The 21,857-nt window shown below is 37.8% G+C and overlaps 1 protein-coding gene across 6 annotated transcripts in view; it reads right to left on the bottom strand.

Annotated features, from left to right (window-relative positions):
- Window positions 1-21,857, bottom strand: part of LOC137298154 (poly(rC)-binding protein 3-like) — a 351,152-nt gene that overhangs the window by 201,132 nt on the left and 128,163 nt on the right. For all 6 annotated transcript variants that reach the window (XM_067830277.1, XM_067830285.1, XM_067830289.1 and 3 more), the window contains exon 4: window positions 4,906-4,962. The gene's annotated coding sequence lies outside the window, so the exon portion shown is untranslated. The remainder of the gene's footprint in view (window positions 1-4,905; window positions 4,963-21,857) is intronic.

Here is a 21,857-nt window from a genome sequence, read left to right as displayed (position 1 = left end):
AGCATTGTGAAATCTTTTTAACTGCATGTCAGTAGTACTTTGTTGGAACATGTTGTATCATTCATCTAATCCCTAGGTCGTTCTCAAGGAGAAAGTGTTATCTCAGAATTAGTCCAAACGAGGCTTCTGCATATCCTACGGGTAAGCGTTAATTTACACACCCAGTTTCTGGTGTTAGGTAAGCTTGCTATCTTGGATTCTGTCACTGCGAACCACTCGTTCAAATTGTTGGCTGGTTCTTACATACCTACTTGTCAGTCCATCGTACAACATTGGCACTTTGCCATTTTCAAAGTCAAATTAGTTTGATGTTGGCAATATTCCAGCTGTATGAAGACTACCTGTAAGTAATCCAGTTGAACCTGACAGTCAAGTGATTCACATCATGAGCATCAGTGTACATAGTTGGGATACAATGACATCATCAACAATGTCACCATGCCTGTTCCACGCCCTATGCAAATGGCCTCAGTCACCTCGATTCAAAAACAAGGGCCATAACTATGTAAAGGATCATTTTCAATAGAGGGTTTCAAAATTGGATTCATTTTCATCACTCAAAGAGTGAGTGAGTAAGTGAGTGAGTGAGTGGGCATGGCTTAACGCCCTTTTCAGCAATAATCCTGCAGTATCATTACGGGGCTTCACAATCAAATCTGGGTCTTCAGTGTGACAGGGGAACACTTGAACTAACCCTGAGCAGCAAGATGTCATCTGGGCCTTATTGAGAAATGATAGAGTGAAAGAGTGAGTGAGTGTGTGTGTGAGCGAGTTCAGTTTTATATCCCTTTTAACAATATTCCAGCCCCTCCGCTCAATAATGTTACAAAGGGTATCCATAGTGGGATATAAAAAAATGTCACCCAACTAGAACCAGATGGACAAGCCAAAACCTGTATCTCATTCAGTTGCATTTTAGAAGTACAATATTGGACAAATTTTATGGATAACAACTCTTTTTCATTTTGTGATTGCGATGTTTCCATGCAGATTCTTGTACCACTGTCAAGCAGAAAAGTACAAGAATCTGTACATTCCTGCTTGACAAAAGTACAAAAATCTGTACATTCCTGCTTAACAACATTTCAAGAATCTGCAGATTCCTGATTGACAAGTTCCAAGAATCTGCACATTCCTGATTGACATTTCAAGAATCAGTGGATTCCTGCTTGACAACATTTCAAGAGTCTATAGATCCCTGCCTGACAATGTTTTAAGAATGTGAAGATTCCTGCCTGACAATGGTACAAGAATCTGTATTGAAACACTGCACTCATGAAATTGTTTTCTTACAGCTCTTCTAATATGATTTCATAAAATCCAAGAGACAGACAAAATTGTGAGCACTTGAACATGAAATCCGAGTGACAGACTAAGCACTTGAACATGTTCATGTTTTACTGCTGTCAAGGAGAAGACCAAGAATAGATTGCCTTCATCAATGCCTATTCCAGGGTCACAAGATCATTATACAATTCTACTTCAGGACAGACCTCAGTTGTTGGGATTCAATGCTATGATAAAATTATGTCTAAAGGTTTCCTCCTGGCACACTTTTAGAACAGAAATAACGAGAATATTTTTAAAGAGGTTTTTATTGATAGCTGAACATTATATTGAGAATCAGTTAGGTTGTCAGTGATCATTTAGAATTGAACCTGTGAAAATATAGTATTTGGTGTAAAATGATGATTTGTTGTATTACTTTGTTACATGTAATCAGGTAAGGACATCAAACATGGTCCTTCATTATAGAAAATCACCAAATGAGTACCATCGTGTTGTGGGATTCTTGATGTAGGAACTGGGTACATCATCTGCATAAACACCGAAAAGCCACTCCAAACCCTATCTACCACCCATCTTCCATACACACTGTCCCTGCCCATTAACATGTCCATCTTCTTTTCCATCCACCTACTGACCCATTCATCAATCCATCTGCCCACCCTAACATTCACCTTCCCACCCATCCATCCAACCGCTCACCCTACACCTGGCCATCCATTTACCATCCATCTACCAACCCACCTGTTTACTTTAATACCCATCCATCTATCCTTCTGCTTAACCTAATAACATCATATATCCATCCATCCATCACCTGCCCTTCTATCCATCTACCAACACATCATCGTTTACCTACCATTCTTCCTATCTACCCACCCTGACATCAATCCATCCATATGCCCACCATGATACCCATGATCTACCCATCAATTCATCTGTCCACCTATCCATCTGACCACCATTACACTCATCACTCATCCATCTACCAAACATAACACCAATTTGATCATCCATCTATCCATCCATCCATCTACCCACCCTGACACTCATCCATCAACCCTAACATCCATCTACCAACCAGCCTTCCCATCCATCCTGACACCTATCTACCCATCTTGATATCCATATACCCATCCTGACACCCTTCTACCCACCCGGTCACTCATCTACCCACACATCCTGAAACCCATCTACCCATCCATCTATCCACCCATCTACCCACCCTGACACCCACCTACCCATCCATCCAGCTGTACATAGACTTGCAATGGGATACATGTATTATGGATCTTTAATCCACACTCAAAATTTCATCAGCAAACATGAAATTGCATGTATATCATTACACTGATCATCTTTTTTTTTTCACAAGCACTCAATGGTTTCAAATGTGTTCAATATCTCCCATTTGTGTCAACAACAAGCCATAACCACCATGCTGGCAGGGGCAGAGCTTGCCAACTCTTATCTGCATGTTAAGACACAATACAGAGAGGAAGAGAGGGGAAAAAAGGACATGTTAACATCACTCCTGTCTCAAGCCATTTGTGTGCTGAAATTACTGCAAAAAGTCCACAAATAAAACATCTATCTTCGGATAAAAGAAAACAAATGCCTGTTGGAAGTGCCAAAAGCAGCATCATTTGACAGTAGTTTTCTCCCGTACTTTGCTACATGTCTTCTGACAGCTTTCTGTAAACCTTTTAACCTTCCATTCATCTGTCTTGCAGTAAAGGAGGACAACTCCATCTCACAATTTCCTTTAAGAACAAGCTCTTCTTTTGCTCCTACAATAAGTGAAAAACCTTCCAATGCTAAATTCATCTTTCACTTTCAGATGTTCAAATTGCAAACTCTACAAATCATTTTTTTTCCATGATGCTTTCTGACAGGCTCAAGGGCCACTGTTTTCTATTGGATGACAAATAAGATCCTCTTAAAAGAATTCTGATTTTTTAGAATAACTTAAAACCAAAGCAAATAACTCATTTTTTTGGAAAGGTATTTCAGAAGTTGTTTCCATAGATTTTGATTTTCCTTCAAATCACTTTTTTTTTGGTAGAACTATCAAGATTTAAAAAAACCCAAAGAATGTACTGATTATTGGAAACCTTTTGTTTGTAAAAACCTGACATTAGGTGGTTTAACATGAGCTGACATGAAGTATGAACTGAACACAACCATTCTTCAACCCAATTGGATAGATACCAACAAAGATATCTAACAAAATCATACCTGACTACACAGGTCTCTGGAGGGGTGGCACAGTAGCACAAGCACCAGCTCATGACTTAAAAAATGAGGTTCAAGTATCAACCTGCATTCCTATGGTTGAATTCACATCACATTAACTCATTTCTTAAATAGTTGATGGTTGTTATGGATGTCACTTCATCTCCGTGAAAATTGTTACAATGTACATTTATATCCAGTTCTACACCACTGATCAGTGGAAGCGAGAAGTATCATTGATAGTTAGATAGAATAATTATTCGAAAACTGGTTCTTGTTGTTACCCTTCCTGACATGAGATAAAACAAAGACTGGCCAGCTCAAAGGCCAGCTCAAAGTCTGTTGAAATGTCTCAGTGAGGCTTCACTGTTTAAGAGTGATATAGCTAAAAAACCCCAGCTAGTCACAAGAGGATAGGGTGGTCAGACATGCAGACTTGGTTGATTGATGCTCATGATGTTAATCACTTGACTGTCTGATCCAGACATGATTATTCCACAGACTGCTGCCATACAGCTGGAATACTGATGAGTGCAGCATTAAACAACAAACAAGGTGAGGCTAAATACTTGTAGCCAGTGAGCAATGGGTGTTGAAAACAGAACAATAAAGAATGACAGCTTGTAACAGGCTTCAACAAGATGACAGCTATTGGCTTAACTCGCAGGCCGCAGGGAATAACAAGTCTTATAAACACAGCTTAACTGTAATAGCTAGATAAACAATCATTTACATGTTATTGATGACAGTTATTGATGACGGAATCTAGCAAACCAGAAACAACTGTGTATTGTTTTTGAATGTTTCATGGTTTTATCGAACACAATGATGGGTACTGATTATCACAATATGAATTAAATGCAACTAGCTGTCTTTAACATGCAGTGAAACGTTATGTTCTTCATAACTGTATTATTTCAGCCATTTGTTGTGGCAGTGGTCTGTAAATTGTTGAGTGGTGATCCATTGATCAATGGCATGAGCATCAGTCTTGGCAATTTGGATACAATGACATGTTTCAACCAAGTCAGCAAGTCTCACCACCCAATCATGTTAGACACTCCATTTGACAAATGTGGTTTGCTGACAACCAGTTCTAACCCAGATCTTCAAGGGTACCACAGTGACAGTCATTTTTTAACAAGCATACTAAAGTTTTATCATAGGTGTCTGTAAATACCAAAATTAAGACCAGACAATCCAGTGACTGACATCATGAACCTCAATCTACACAACTGACATAAAATGACATTATGAACAAACGCAGCGACCTTGAGGGTGATCCAGTCAGTTGCCTCATGTGACCAGCATGAACTGCTGATGACTAGTTCCAACCTTGAACTTCATATGCATAGAACGGTAAAGTCACACAAACTGCCATACCTGTACAATACTGCTGTCTCAATGAGAAGGGCAAGGCATCCATACACTGAACGAAGTCTGAAAATATATAACCCAGAGTCAACAACATATTAACTGAGCAACAACTAACAAAAAGATATTACAAACTTCAAGTTCACTCATCATACCAAAGACCTCGTTTCGATTTCTAAACATGGGTCGAGTGCCAAGGGCCATTTCTGGTGTCGCCAGCCTTGGCTAACTACTAGTCTCTGAAATAAGCATATTTCACTGGTAAAAAAAGTTAACAGTAAAAAGAAAAAAAAAATAACATAATGAAATGGAGCCTTGAGACTTTCTTCATTTTCAGAAGCAAAGGACTTCTGCAGACTTCTTGGATATATTTGCTTCAGGGTGTGTAGGATAGACAATCGCCTGCCATGATATTGCTGGAATATTGCTAAAAGCGTCATAAAGCTCAACTCACTCATAATGAGAAATGCCTGTTCAATAGCCATATTTCTCATACCAAACACACCATGCTTTATTACTTCTTCCACATCACTACAATTATTTTGAAAGGAAATATAAGATATTGGATTTACAAGATTGATAAAATGCAGATGATGAAGTCAAGGAGGAAACAGATGATGAAGTCAAGGAGGAAACAGATGATGAAGTCAAGGAGGAAACAGATGATGAAGTCAAGGAGGAAACAGATGATGAAGTCAAGGAGGAAACAGATGATGAAGTCAAGGAGGAAACAGACGATGAAGTCAAGGAGGAAACAGATGATGAAGTCAAGGAGGAAATGGACAATGAAGCGAAACTAAGAGAAAATGTGATAATTATTAAATTCCTTTGGAAATATTTTATCTGTATGGATATGCATTGACACTGCCTAGTTGTATGCTTACAAAATGGAATATCCCCTCCCTTTTTTTTGCACAGTATATTTCTTGTTCATTTTTGTACGAAAGACACTAAAATAGACACTATAAATAATCATTGCATTTTTACTCAGAATCTGTGATCACAAAAATCGAAAGGGAAGATACACTGTTTAGTAAAAACTGGATTGAATCAGTACTCGTCTGAGCAGATAGGATCTGCCTGCCTTTTACCACATGACCTTATCATCAAGGTTATAGCGACTTGCAAGACATATATCTGAATATTTTACTATAAAATATTGTTTGCTTAAGCTCAGTGTCAATTGAATCTGATGAAGGATTTGTGAAAAAGTTGTTCATGATCTACTAAAACAGGTTTTCGTGTTATGTCGAAAGGACTTAATAGAAGTATATTTTACACATAAAATCAGTGAAGCATTTTTTTTTTTTCATCAAAATAAGATATTTTCCATCAAACCATGGCAGTCATAACTATGTTCGGATAAAAATATCTGACATCTGACGATTTGTTTAACCCAAACTTAACCCTTCAATGATCCTTTCATCCAAAGCTGTGGGTCCTTGCAAGTTAAAATGCCAGTTTGTGCAGCTACTAGAAAGAGTCAACCTCGTCCAGAATGGATATTTTTAGAGCTTTCACCACTGATACAGACCTAAATTATTAAAATGGGCTGAATATCTCCTGTGCATTTTAATCCTTCATCAACTCACCCATAACATGAGCATAACCCATCTTTTTCATTTTCACATTCCGCTAAGCATGTCCACTTTTAATCCCTACCAGTTGTGATTTCCTCTGCAACATTTTTCTCTCGATTGAGAGCAGACATAACATTTTTTGGTCCATTCCTGTCCTTTTTTTGCACCTGATTGCAAACCAGCACTGCAGGCTGGAAAATGCCCAACAGGGAGTAATATGGATTGGGGATCAGAATGCAGTGTCCCATGAAATGCCCTCGCAGCTCAAGGCTCATTCTTGGAAGCATCAAATATTTGAGACACTTTCACAAGGATGCAGTGAAGACTTTCCTCCACCAATCAATATTCCTTGTGATAGGCCACTAAACTGGCGAGGGACATTATATCACTACATCCTCTCATGACCAAACAAATTTGAACTCGGTTTAATAGTATGGGTAAAGGGCTCTCTCATTTACTCACTGACAGTCATATTGTCTGTGGTGCATTTTTTTGTGTGACTTGTCAGAATTTGAAGAGAAACCTTATGCCTGTTGTAAAGAGCTGAGCTTGAAATTGAAGATTTCTATCTTTTCAGAAGTTCAACTTGTAATCCACAAGACCCTGAACTTGAACTCTGTATAAGCTTTCGGGGCCACCAGCACCTCCTGAACAATCTGTTAAGTAGAGATACTAGGTTTTTCCCCATTCAGTCATGGAACAGGCAATGTTTTGCCTATTCAGTCATGGAACCAGTAATTCCCTGAAAGTTGGAAGCACCATGATTCTCTGTGAGATATAAAGAGTACATGCAAATATGCATGGAATATTTTGTACCAATTACAGTCTGTAATTAGTTGATTAACTACAGTCTATGAACAAGCTTGGTTTCATTTCTGTTCGTTCTCCTTCCTGATGGACTATTCTACTAAACATGACAGAACTGAATGTCAATGGTAGAGAGTAAACATTATCCCACAGAGCACTAAAAAATCAGAAATTATAACAAGTGTTTATGGAAAATTAAACACATCCACTTCCATGGTAACTTTCCTATATATCTCCCCAAGTTATGTTTTCATTAATTAAAATACCAATATAAGGTTAATGCAATTATTTCGAACACTGTGTTTCAGTATTTTCATAAATATTTCTGACAATATTATCGTTCAAAGTGTTAACTGTTTTCAAATGTAACATCACTGAAATGGGCACCAACGTATGTGGAGGAATGTTTATTTTTAGTGTCAATTTCCACGAATTTGCACAAATGGCAAGGCAGCCTTGCTGAAGCATTACAAGTGTGTAGCTGTTGCAGAGTCTGTCAGTCAAGAGGTGGTGTAAAGGGCAAACACCCTTGCGAGTGAGAGTCATCAAGTCAGCATGGTTCAACACTTGTATGACATGTACTTCGGCTATGTTGGAGAGTATCCTCTGAACAAACAGTGACACAATGTAATAATCATGTAATGTGGGTGATGAAAGTGGTAGGAGTCACTGTCATTTACCGAAACTAGCACAAATTTGTCAAGACAATTTCATTGCAAAATTCCAGGATGACATGATTCTGGTTCAGCTAAGGGACACAACTTCGTATAGATAATCATGATGCTTTAAACAACAGCCCCACCACCATCCCTTATATTTCTAGTTAACAGAATATTGCTACTTTATCATAATGGAATGCTTTGCAATAAATATCTCATCCTATCTTACTTGCTGTCCACAGTATGTTACTAAAGCTAGCTATATATAGAGTTAAACTGGAACATCCCAGTGGATAATCTTGACTGCGACACCCATTCCACTTCAGTTGCCTGGTGGTCACGTGAGTGAGTTAATATTTTACGTCACATCGGCAATATCTCAGCCATATCGTAACGAGAACATTGAAATGAAATATGTCATGTGGTAAAATCTGTCAACAAAGGACAGTAAAACAACTAGAATATAACAATTTCTATTAAAACTATCATGGAAAGTTAAAACTAATATCACTATTTAGACAATACAATATAAAAACAGACTATAGATCGCCAACAACAGAAGGTAGATCACCACACTAGGGACCATGGGGACTTACAGTACCTTTGCTACCTACATGTTTCTAGTCGGATTTACACCATCCCTTCAGCTGCTGGCAATTGTACGAAAACTTAGCCAAAATTAAAAGACCATGAATACTACGATTACCTGGTGGTCAAGGCATTCATTCATCACAAGGAAAGTCCAAAGTTCAATACCCAAAATGGGTACAATATGTGGCGCATATTTCTGGTGGTCCCCGCCATGATATTGCTGGAAGACTGCTAAAAGCAGCATAAAACTAAACTCACCCACCAAAGGTCCCTCAAGACCATCTTATCACCAGCATATCCACCATTAAGATCAATGTAGAACCTAGCCTTCCCAATGTATTGGTTGAAAGTATTACAAACATATGCCATTCAAATGGGAATCCTCTGGTTAGAGCCCTGAAGCTTACAGTGTTGTAAAGTTGTATATATCCACTCAAACTCACTTCTTACAGTCAATAGAAAGCCAATAACACCTTTGGGGACGATTTCAGTCCCAGAAGAAAAGTTGATAATTGCTTATCTTCACAACAATTTTGTACAGAGTGGAATAATGCATTTATATACATGAAATCAAGACTTGGATGAAACTAAAACTGGTTATCTGCCTGTCAAACCATTTCTGTGTCAGCTACTGTTTGATCCACTAACAGCATCATTAACACCACCAGATCCTTGTACTTGTCTCCAGAATAAATACTGAAAGACATTAACTGAATAATACATAGTTGGCAAATCTCAGTGTCTGTGACTTACAATGTGACCAATCGTTAAGGTTGTTTGCTGGTACCAGTCAATAAGGTTGTTTGCTGGTACCAGTCATTAAGGTTGTTTGCTGGTATTAACCATTAGGGTTGTTTGGTGCTACCAGTCATTAAGGTTGTCTGGTGGTACCAATCATTACGGTTGTTTGCTGGTACCAATCATTAAGGTTGTTTGGTTCTACCAATCATTAAGGTTGTTTGGTGGTACCAATCATTAAGGTTGTTTGGTTGTATTAACCATTAGGGTTGTTTGGTTGTAGTAGTCATTAAGGTTGTGTGGTGGTACCAATCATTAAGGTTGTTTGCTGGTACCAATCATTAAGGTTGTTTGCTGGTACCAATCATTAAGGTTGTTTGGTTCTACCAATCATTAAGGTTGTTTGGTGGTACCAATCATTAAGGTTGTTTGGTTGTATTAACCATTAGGGTTGTTTGGTTGTAGTAGTCATTAAGGTTGTGTGGTGGTACCAATCATTAAGGTTGTTTGGTGGTACCAATCATTAAGGTTGTTTGGTGGTACCAATCATTAAGGTTGTTTGGTGGTACCAATCATTAAGGTTGTTTGGTGGTACCAATCATTAAGGTTGTTTGGTTGTATTAACCATTAGGGTTGTTTGGTTGTAGTAGTCATTAAGGTTGTGTGGTGGTACCAATCATTAGGGTTGTTTGCTGGTACCAGTCATTAAGGTTGTTTGGTTGTATTAACCATTAGGGTTGTTTGGTTGTAGTAGTCATTAAGGTTGTTTGGTCACGGGTACCAATCATTAAGGTTGTGTGGTGGTACCAATCATTAAGGTTGTTTGCTGGTACCAACCAGTAAAGTTATTTTGTGGTTCCAATCACCAAGGTTGTTTGCTGGTACCATGAATATCACATACCATACACTGAAGTACACTGTGAGTATGCTGGTTTTAGTAATATTCCAGCAATATGACTGTGGGGGACACCAGATATTAGCTTCTCAGACTGAACTAACGCTGGGAATCAAACTTGCATTTTTGGTGTGATAGGGGCAGTGGGGTATAGCATAGGTTAAAGTGTTCACTCATCAAGGTTTGATTCCCTGCATGTATACATCTCTGCTGGTCCATGTTGTCACATTGCAAAAAAAGCAGTGTAAAACTAAACTCACTCACTTTGGTGTGATAAGTAAACACTTCAACCACAGGGTTACCCCTAAAGAGGAGGTACAACCAGAAATCGAAGGCAACAGGTCACAGCATCAAAGATCTGGCATTAAATATTAACCAGAAAGGCAATAACTTACAGACAAAATACATGTTACTTACAGCAAAGTGAATGCGGAGAGCCAGTGCTTCTTCTGCAGAGACTTGTTAATGCTATCATCAATGTTAATGCTATCATCAATGTTAATGCTATCATCAATGTTCCTGCTCATTCTAAATTGAGTGAGTGAGTGAGTGAGTTTAGGGCCGGAGAACACCAGAAATGGGCTTCACATGTTGTGCCCATGTGGGGAATTCAATTCGAGGCTTTGGCTAGGGGAGTGAACGCTTTAACCACTAGGCTACCACACCACCCCTTCATTATAAAGTGAGATAAAGGCATAATTTATCTAATTATTAAGAAACAATCATAGATTAACCTATAGATTTTTCTTCAGATAAACACTTATTTTCCTCTGATTTAAAACTGTTAATAATGAAAAATATAATCTTTGCAGAAAAGTGAGAATTCAATGCAGTTAATTGAAAATGAAGCAATTACAAAACATACACACAGACCTGCTTCTTTCAACTGTAGTATTGTGACAGATACTTTTGACATTATAATATTTATTATAATGCAAACTTTAGTGATCCTGGGTCCCATTTCACAAAACTCTCGTAAGCCTAAGATCTCGTAACTTTTCTCGTAGCATTCGTACCGCCTATACTGTAACATAGGAAGTGGGAATGCTGTGAGGAAAGTTACGAGATCTTAAACTTACCAGAGTTTTGTGCATTGTATTAAGACTTGCTTGTGAATGATCTGTTTTGATTAACTGGTTGGCTTGATCTTTAACAATGCAGTCAGCAATACTTCAGCTGCATGACAGAGGTCTCTTAATAATCATGTCTGGACCAGACAATCCAGTGATCAACATCATGAGCCTCAATCTATGCAACTGGGCACCAATGACATGGGGAAACAAAGTCAGTGAGTCTGACCACCCAAGATCTGTTCTGTACCATACAACATATTTTCCTGACATCGAATGTAAAAAAAATAGCTCGTATGATATTTTATAGTTCCAGTCCACTGACATACCATGTCCTAATTTAACATGGACATGACTCTGACCTGATAGGTCATTGTTTTATCCCCATAAAGCTAAGAGTCAGGCAAGGTAACAATAAGTACCATCTGAAAACACCTTTTGGTGAGACATGGGCCCAGTACCCAACCACCAACCTGTTCCTTCATGGCAAGTACCATCTGAAAACATGGCCCTGTACCCAACCACCAACCTGTTCCTTCCTGGCAAGTACCATCTGAAAACATGGCCCAGTACCAAACCACCAACCTGTTCCTTCATGGCAAGTACCATCTGAAAACATGGCCCAGTACCAAACCACCAACCTGTTCCTTCATGGCAAGTACCATCTGAAAACATGGCCCTGTACCCAACCACCAACCTGTTCCTTTATGGCAGACATTACCAAAGGACTGATTAAAAAACTTGAAATTAACCTTCAAAAGTACACTTGCTTATCTAGGTAATTACAGCACAGGAACATGTTTATAAACATGCTGAACATGAGTGGAATCCCAATACCTTCTGAAGTGTTTTCTCTCGGCACTCTGACTCTACACAACATACAGCTACCTCCATTCCTTCAACATCAGACAATTCAGTTCAGTCTTTCCAGAAAATGTGCTGACTCTTAAAAACATTATTTTTAACTGCCACAAGCATTATTGCAACAGTAAACCTATTTATTCCAGAACCATATTGGTTGCAATCTGAACCTAGGACATGTGGCTTACCTTTGAGATCAAATGATTTTCAGAAAAGAAAACCGATCCCACAATAAACAAATCATATTTTTTCAGAGCTGTGACGAAGGCCCACACACTTTCAATACTATTTCCATGCATCATTAACAGGAGGTGGGTAGGAGCGATACATCTTCACCTCTCCCAACTGTCATACATCACATATATCACTAAACATCCTTGACTCCCGTCATCTCAACTCCCATAAATCACTGCACTGTATTACCACACCAAGGCTTGGAAACAAATTTCATTCTGCTTTCCACATCCTCTATGAGACTTGGATTGATTGGGGCCAGCTATCATTGACAACTGTGTATATTATAATCGCGGAACTTGAACTCTATTAACTTTTTATTAATAACATATTTGTTTCATTTGCAGTAGTTAAAAAAATATGACAGCATCCTGCAAATAATAAGTCTGGACCAGAGAGAGTGCAAAAAAGCCACATACCCTCCAGCTCCAGGCTAGCATCATTTAAGTCAGGCTACAGATTCTGAAATGTTCCTACCTCAGCTGACTGTCCCCAATGCATGTTTCAGCTGGCAAGAAGCAGTGGAGTGGCAAGCAAGCATGCGTTAAAGGACACTTTGCACAGTATTTCACATATACCATGGCACGTCAACTTCACGTTAACACAACATGAGTCTTGGACATGTACTACTTTGGTGAACAAGTGAGCATGGTTTTACTCTGCTCTTAATAATATAATATTCCAGCTAAATAATGACACGGGACACCAGAGATGGGCTTCACGCTTTGCACGAATGTTGGGAATCAAACCTGGGTCTTTGGCGTGATGAGTGAACACCTGAACCACTAAGCTACCCTACTGCATCTTAGTGAAAAAGAATACATAGATGGTGCTGGCAAACCTTGAACCTGAATCAGGGAGAACCTTTGAATGACCGGTATGATTCTGGCCCACAAATTCAATCTAGTAGTTAAAAACAAACACACAATACAAATTTTAAATATCACAATAGAAAAGATAACAGTTGACACTATGGACAAAGTAAGTTGGTTGGTTGACTGTTTTACTGTACACTGTTGCACCTTCTAATATTCCAGCTATATGGTGGTAGTCTGTTAATACTTGACCAGACAATCCAGTGAGCAACAATATGAGCATCAATCTGTGCAAGTGGGATAAGATATGCCGTGTGTCAACCAAGTCAGCAAGATCCCGTTAGTCTTCTTTTACGATAAGCATGGCTTACTGAAGACCAATTCTAACCTCTTACTCTCAAAATGTTCGTAGCCGTAAGAATTTGTAACTTTGATCGTACCCAATGTGTTAAGAATAGGCCTAAGAAGTTCGTAGGGCTACGAACGTTCGAGAATAGCTAGCCTGGATCTTAATGGGTCAAATTTGCTATGGATATCAGCTGACCTAGATGCAGTGGTTGTTTTTGCATTAAATAAGGCCAAAGAGCCTGTGGAAGATGAAGAAATGAATGGAAATTCAACATGTGGAAAAGTAAGAGCAAATTTCACAAGACATCCAGTTTCAATCCCAACCTACAAATGCACATCATAGGGAAGACATAAAGGATGGCAGCTCTCAAGAACAGCCTCCTCTATAGGTTCAATGACGGAAACAGCCCAGTCGTGTAGAGGGTGTAATTACTGGCAATTCATCTGTCCAAAGCCTCTGTAACAAGCAATTCAATAAGGCAATCTTCGGAGAGCAACTCCATTTCCCTGCTTTCAATGAGAGACTTCACCTTTGAGCCCCGTTCACGTCTTGTATCTACTTATTCAAAGTGACATGATACAATGCATAATCATTGGTTGTACATTCATACACGATGGTTAGTTGTACATCTCATGATCAATACTTGTACTGTTAATAATTATCATTACTCCTACATTTAACAATGATCATTACATTTCATGAAATGAATTTCATGAACTATCAGGTTCACGAAACATAATTAAACATCAAAGGTACATCAACCCATGGGCCCTGAGGGACCAGTGAACAGGATATTTATCTTACCAAACACCTTAATGTTACTTTTGAATTTTTAAGCACAGGTAGCCATCGCTACATTTTCAGACAAGAGAAACAGATTTACAGTTATCATCCATCTAATGATTTGCATTCACACGTCATACGAGAATCAATGTCATTTGATGTAAAGAATTACTACGAAGAAGTACCAAATGAGTTTTGCATTTCCAGCAGGGTACATAGAAAACATTAACGTTACTCACATGCAAGCGGAGTACATAGAAAATAATAGAAGAGCCCCCGGGCAATCAGTAAACGACATTCATGTGTGAGATAAAATAATTAACAATGATCATTACTTGTACATTTCAAGATCAGTACATGTGTGTTTGACAAGGATCATAACTTGCACATTTTATTACACTTTCATCTCTTCATGATCAATACCTGCACATCAGTTTGTGATTATAACTTGAACATTTCACGATCATTACTTGTACATTTAATCCATGTCATAACTTGTAACTTGCCTTCATCAAACACAATTTGAAATTTAAGTTCTTAGTTCAATACTAATACATATTTGTTCACGTCTTGTTATTTTACGGGTCTGAGGTCCTTTTGACTTTTTGATGCAGCCCTTTAAACAAGGGGTATGTCACTTTCTTGTAGCCCTCTTGACTTTCCCATTTTGGGTCCCTTTTGACCTGTTCCCTTATTTCAGTACTACCAGCTATCTATGACACAATCACACTGTCTTGCTGATGTCATTATAGCATCTACTCCACAACTTACCAAATTTCAAGACATTAACTGACACTCTGCTAATATAAAGAGACATGCAAAAAAAACAGAAAAAAGCAATTTCATTTGAAGACACAGTACTGTGATTTCCATTGGAGATAAGATTTCAGTAATATCTACTCATATTATTTCTCATTTGTCAATGTGAAAGGTCAACATAAAGTTGAAAAACATTGATCACACGTCTTGGATTAAGTACCAGCTCTTAAAGGTCAAAGTGATGGAGATATCAGTATCACATCAATGTTTTGACGTAGATTGATGAGTGACGGCTACACATGCCGGTATGGTTTATACAAACGTAGGGTCATGACGATGCCATTGGGATTAACTCGAGAGAGGCCAATTAAGTACAAAGAAAGAGTAATGATGGGTCTGAAAGTGATACGAAAGAGCTGACCATGGTAACAATATAACACTACTATTGCCCTAATGTTGAGTGTATTACCATGTACTACGGTTATAACAAACTCAAAGGTACCACTAACAGTTGTTCAATATATCCGTAGTTCATCATACACATCTTGACTTTTATATACAGCAAGTAGCTGGAAAGTAAAGAATTTGTTCTACCTGTTAGTTAATTTAGTAAGTATATTGGTTACAAATGTAGTTTATTCTGTGTTGTAAATATATTTTATATTCCTGTTAGGTCTTTTTGGATATGGAATTTTCAATATTAGCCATTCATGAATCCTGAAAATCTTTCACTTATGAATATGTTTGTTATGAGTGTTAGTAATTATTTCATATGTCACATGGCATAAGGTTGTTTTACCTCCGACCAGATGAGCTTTCCACCATAACTGTGTACTGGGCAAAATGACATTTTTAAAATGGTAGCCTAGATAACTGTGTTTAAATTCTGAAATTCAGGACACCTTAAACATTGAAACACACATTATGTGTTATAAAAGCCGATTTCATATTGAACCAATCAACATTTGTACCAGTCACAGATGACAGACAATATCATTCATGAAAGCCATTGTGGCTGAGTGGGTTTTATTACTGACTTGATAATCAGGGGACTTTGAATGCTGTTGTTACTCAGTCCCTCCAAAATACTAGAAACTGCCTTTTTCTAAAAAAATGTGTAACCCCAAATATCACAAATATTCCCATCCTTGCAGTTCAGAAAAAAATAAGTGAGTGGGTTTAGTTTTACAGTGCTTTGAGCAATATTCTATCAATATCAAAGGATAAAAAGATTTAATCAATATTCCTATCCAAGTGCATATGTGTCTGACATCTAAGAACACCCCAAACTGCCTTACAACTAACAGAACAGATGTTTGATCAGTTGATACCAAGTCTCAGAGCCTCCTGGCCATCCAAATCCCTTTCCCTCAGGATCTACATTCAGACACTAGCTCAGTTCCCTTGGGAAAAAATGTTATAATTTTCACTCACAAAGATATGTAACAATAAGCTGGAGAGCAAATGATACCAGGATTCGAATACCACAATAAGATGCCATTAACACTTGGCATCCAATACTGACACATTGCCTCGTCCTTTCCCTGAAACGTGACTTCGCGCTGCACAAAAGATTTATCTGTGCAGGAATGTGAATACCCTATGCAAGGGAACATGGATCTCATTCCTGTAGAACACAATGCATGGAAACACAAGGAACATCCAGCAGAACAAAACACATGAATTCAAATAAGACCTAGAGCACTTCAGTAAATAATTGGTGAAAAAAGACACTGAAGTTTTTTGTCAGTCTGAGATTCAGAGCATGACCTCAAGGAGGTATTATTCCAAACAATTTCTAAGGATGGATTGGCAAAGCTGCAATCTACTGAGTGGGTCTGGTTTTAAACTGCATTAAACAATATATTCCAGCATAATAATCCCAGGGAACACCAGTAAAGGGATTTACACATGGTACCCATGTGGGAATTGAACTTGTATCTTTGGTGTGATAAGCAAACACTATAGGCGACTCTACTGCCCGTGCAATCTACTAACGATCTATACTATTTTATCCAGAAAGTTCACAATTGTAGACATATACCACCCTGAGAAGTTATCTCAGGTAATAAAGTGAATGTTCTTATCACCAGACAATAGAGCCTACTTCTTACAGATTGAATTTGATTGAAATTTTCCATATTTAAAAACTGTATTTTTCCATCCATAAAATAAGAAAAAAATATCAATGTCGCTCCCGACTCCCAAGGTCATGTTACACAATAATCCAGAACCACTACTATCACCCAACCAGCAATATCTCACACCCGATACATCCATGTCCTGATGATGTCACTATTTCTTCAGGCGCTTCGAGCTAGGCATCCTGTGAGACAACTCATAATGGCCACTGTCCTCCAAATGCCTAGAGTGACACTTGCCAATACTGCACCAAATATAATCTAATTATTCACAGTCCTCCCTTCAAACTGCACTTGCTGCAGTGTGTAATGATTGATAAACAGGAAACGCAAATAGTTAGAAAAGTCCTGATCAATAAAAATATCGAGGCAAAACACTCTGTTGTGGGAACATATATTACCGTATATACCACAATGAAAGTCAAAATATAATGAAATGTTCTGTCGCTTCTATTTCCACAATCATCAAACAAATCATCTTAACATTTTCCACTGTAATCTTATATATTAAACATACCACTCAAAGAAATTAGGAAATAATTCTTTCACATGACGTCACAGATAACTGAGTTAGTGATTGTGGCTTCACACCACTTTTAGCAACATCCAAGCAGTATCACAGCAGGGGACAGAAAAATGGGCTTCACACATTGTACCCATATGGGGATTCAAACATGGCTCTTTGGTGTGACAAGAGAATGCTTTATCCACTTAGCTACCCTACACAAGAGATTAACAACTATAATTATAGAAGTATTGGCTAATCCTTAAGTTCCAGTTCCACTGACTCATATAATCTCCATGACTGCATTGGACACTGTAACTGCTGTGATGGAGAGCGATAGTAGTATGGATATCAGCTACTTAATGGGGAACCCTGGTCTCCACATTGATGTCATAACACCTATAAATTCTCATCTTTGATGCATATCACTTCTAAATGCCTTTCAATGAGTGAGTTTAGTTTTACACAATATTCTGTAATATTCCTACTATATGTCAGAAGTCTGTAAATAATCAAGTCTACATATGGTAATCCAGTGATCAACAGCATGAGCATTGACCTGCACAATAGGGAACCCTAACCCATTAATCAACTCTTAAGACAAGCATGGGTTAATGATGATCAATTCTAACCTCGAACTTCACAGATCAAATGCCTTTCAAAGACTTTTATGGTATTGTAGTTCTTTACATATTATAAACAAATATCAATGTTTGTGAATGCCACACAGCTTTATGTAAATAGTGTCACACAAATTATATCCTATATCCTAGTGACTATCATTAATTATCTACATACGAGAAGTGAGTTGAGTTTTGAGTTTTATGCCACACTCAATGATATTCCAGGTGGACCAAACCTGTGATGAACAGCATGAGCATTGATCTGCGCATTTGGGAGCTGATGACGTGTCAACCAAGTCAGGAAATCTACATTCCAACTAAATATATCTCAACAGCTTTTCTCAGGTAGGACAGTCAAATTCATATAAGACTGATTTTGAAAAAAATGCTAACTTGTTTAAAGAGAAAGAAAGGAAAGATCAGTTTCCAGACAAATATCGTGACTAAATTTCTATTCATCAAAATTTGAGTAGTATCAAACTTTGAGAAGTATACATTCCCTGTGTTACACAAGTTAAAACTGTGAAATACAAAAATAATAAAGTCGTAAAATGCTTAATTTATGGATGTTTTTATTAATTGCTTTAATCATCAGATCTTGCATCTGTTTGACATCAGTTAGTTCAAATTCTATTCTCACTACTCGTGTTTAAAAAAAATCAACAACATTCATGTTTGCACTTATATTGGGTTACAATTTAACATCTATATCTTTTAATGTAGGATTAAGAAGTTGTAGTTTCAAAGAAAGCCGGGACTGACTTTTGAATCTCAGCTTCATTTAATACTTTCTGTGTCACATTTCCTGAAGATAAACTACTCTGGTTGACAAAGGTCAATCCTGTCTTCTTTATCAAACATCTGTTTGCAATGTCATGCATTCCTCTTTTCATTCATGTATTAATAAAGTCAAAGTAGACCTTCAGTTCAAATTAAATGTATGGATCAAACCACGCTAATGGGGTTAGAGTGATCTTAAGTTTGTCAAATGAGCCACGCTGCTCAAAAAAGATATTTTTGTTTGTTTTTTGGGGGGTTGGTTGGTGAACTGATTAATGCAGCACTCAACAATATCCCAGTTATGGTGGCAGTCTGTAAATAATCGAATCATGACCTCCAGTGATCAACATCATGAGCTTCAATCTACACAATCGGATTATGATGACATGGGACAATCAAGTGAGTGAGCCTGACCACCCAATCCTGTTAGTCACCTCTTATGACTGAGATTGCTGGAGACCAATTCTAACCAGGATCTCCAGTAATTCTTTTGTTTTCCTAGAGTCATTTGCCTAGTCTTACTGAAGCAGGATGAATGAAAATCAGTAAATATCACAGCTCACAAACATTTCATTTTCACATCCATCCAGTCCAAGCTGTAATGCAAAAGCTCTAAATGAAGACAATCTGGATTTTTTTCACTGGGTCTCTTTTCCAATCTTAATGAAGCTATTTGTTCCTATAAAGAAATATGTATTTTCATTGTTAAGTCTACAAATGTCAGCCAGTGTAAGTTCACAAATTGGAAATATGAATTTCCAGTTTATGCTGCTGCAGAGTTATTGGAAGAAATTCACATGAGACATCTCCTGGACAAGATCAAGCAATCTCTCTGGGGATCCATTCCTGCAATGAAATGACATCACAATGCTTTGCAGACCTTTGTGATATAATCAGTGGACATAATCACAATGAAATGACATCACAACTCTCTCTGCTACTGAAGCTGGTTAGCATTACTTTGTACACTCGAGACAGTGCTTATTACTGTTTACAAACTGTAATAGTGAACGAGAGTGTTAGGTTTTGTGCCTCTTTCAGCAATATCATGACAGGGCACACCAGAAACTACCTTCACGCAATGTATCCATGTAGGGAATCGAGACCGGGTCTTTGGTGTGATGAGCAATTGCTTCCACCACTGCAAAATTAAATGTTTTGATTTTGTATTTATATGTATTGATCCATGTGACATGAAAAGACATCAGTAGCTAACTATATCCACGATAACAGGACACGACGGTTATAACTTGTGGTACATTATTGCTCAGACCAATCTGGGATTCGAACAGACTTTCCATCTAAGGGACATACCTCAACAAAGCACCTCCGACAACTGAACCAAAAGTGAAAAATAGTGTAGAAGAGAAATGCCTCAAAATATACTAGTGACATGACAGTGTATCTACATATATACAGATACACTTATAAACATACAAGAGCAGTTACCAACTATAACTATCCACATTTTAGGATGGTGACGATACAGAATACTGGATACCTTCCTGTCATCTTTGAAAGCAAGTGAGTTTACTTGTGGTTAGAGTAAGGGTATTCTACCATACAGACCCTGAAGTAAATATATCCAAGAAAGCCCACACAACTCTAGAAAATGTGGCAAGTCATTAGCTCCTGAAAATGAAGAAAGTCTCAGGGCTCCATTTCATTACATCATTTCTTTTTCATTATGAACGATTTTCTTCAGTAAAATATGTTAATTTCAGAGACTAGTTGTTAGTGTAGAGTAAGGGTAAGGTTTAGGGTCAGGGTTAGGGTAACATGACACAGTATGGTTGGCTGGTATCCGGTATTCTGTAGGTGTACCTTTAGGGTATTCATCCAATCATAACAACATCTGTTCATGTTGACAGATCCTTCGAGATCATCATGGAATATAACATTGGTAATTACCCAGATTAGATTCACTGAGAAAATAAAACCAAAGAAAGTGAGGAAAAACAACTGTTTCCTAACAGCACCTTCTGCTTCCATGGACGTAATTCTACCCAAGTGTTAGCTTGGCAGTTGTGAGAAACAGGAACCTATCACAACCTGGAATAGTCACACAAGCCTTCAATAACATGAAATATGTTGATGTACGGGGCTTTAATGATCCTTTCACACAATCTGTCTTTAATCAATGTTTATTTCAGTCTAAGGTCATAACAAATTCATTGGTTCTTCTATTGCTATTGAAATCAAGAGTTGAGATAAAGAGATTATTTCTCATATGATGTACTTGTTTCTTTCGTTGGCTCAGAATGTATTTTCTCTTGAAAGGTGTAATGTGGGTTTAATGCTGCTTTGGATAGTATTGCGTGTCTCTTAATGTGGGAGGAAACTTTAAGTGACGAAAGAATTAGATGTTTTACTGCTATTAGGAAAGGCTTAGATATGTATCATTTTTTAAAAATGTAGAAACCTAATCATGATCCTTATCACGATGAAATGGGATTCAAAACTACAGTTTCCTGTTCCATCAAAGGGAGGAAACTGTGGGTCACTCATGCCTCATTCCATTGTATGATGTTATAAAACACTGAATCAACCACAGACTCATGATGAGAGAATCAATTTTTGACTTTCACATTTTATCTTTTGTTTTCAGGTTTTGTCATTCTATGTACTGCAGCTGTATTGTTGGCAAAGATATAGTTAGAAATAGCTCATACACCATCATCGGGACAATTTCAAATGTCTTTGTTCGCCAGTTTGCTTTTACCACCCAATAAAAAGAGATCTCCAATATACTGGGACCTGATACTGTTAAG

The sequence above is a fragment of the Haliotis asinina genome, chromosome 10 (assembly GCF_037392515.1).
Source record: "Haliotis asinina isolate JCU_RB_2024 chromosome 10, JCU_Hal_asi_v2, whole genome shotgun sequence".
Classification (NCBI taxonomy): Eukaryota; Metazoa; Mollusca; class Gastropoda; order Lepetellida; family Haliotidae; genus Haliotis; species Haliotis asinina.
This window is presented reverse-complemented; position numbering and strand designations above follow the sequence as displayed.